At 45.6% G+C, this 713-nt stretch overlaps 1 protein-coding gene across 1 annotated transcript in view; it reads right to left on the minus strand.

The window, feature by feature from the left end:
* The window catches only part of LOC108764129 (uncharacterized), a gene marked incomplete at its 3' end in the record, with an annotated part of 14909 nt that overhangs the window by 11425 nt on the left and 2771 nt on the right, over positions 1 to 713 (minus strand). The gene's annotated exons all lie outside the window — the stretch shown is intronic.

Raw genomic sequence — 713 nt, forward strand, 5'->3', positions numbered from 1 at the left:
AAGAACGATATGTGGAAGATGTTTACGCTCAACGGCAATTACAAGTGGGTCGACGAGCTGCCGCGTCTCATGTCAAATTACAACGCGCGCAAGCATCGCACCATCGGCATGCGACCCGCCGACGTAACTCCTGCGATCGCCGAAAGACTCTTGGGCACAGTGTACAACGCGATAAAGATCGCGGGTCCGGCAAAATTCAAAGTAGGCGATTCGGTACGCGTGAGCAAGTACAAGACGGTTTTTGAGAAGGGTTACACACCAAATTGGACCACCGAGGTGTTTACGATCGTTAAGATACAACGTACTAATCCCGTAACCTACTTACTCGAGGACTATCGCGGAAAATCCGTCGCTGGAGCGTTCTACGAGCACGAGTTGCATCGCGCTACTCATCCGGATGTGTATCTCGTGGAAAAAGTACTGCGCAGGAAGGGGGACAAGGTGTACGTCAAGTGGCTGGGATTCGATGGATCGCACAATTCATGGATACATAAAAACAATGTGATTTGATACAATTTTGATTCATGTATTTTTTTTATTCTACATATAAAAAATATATATCTACATATGGATATATACGTGTAAAATATTTTTCCTACTATCGTGCTCAAAGTTCGATTTTGCACACGCATTTGCGCAAAGTATCACTTTCCCACACTTGTAGTTTAGCGTGCGGGAAAGTAGTTATGCGTGCGGGAAAGTACTTTCCCTCG

This window comes from Trachymyrmex cornetzi, unplaced genomic scaffold (genome assembly GCF_001594075.2).
Source record: "Trachymyrmex cornetzi isolate Tcor2-1 unplaced genomic scaffold, Tcor1.1 scaffold394, whole genome shotgun sequence".
In the NCBI taxonomy this organism is placed as follows: Eukaryota; Metazoa; Arthropoda; class Insecta; order Hymenoptera; family Formicidae; genus Trachymyrmex; species Trachymyrmex cornetzi.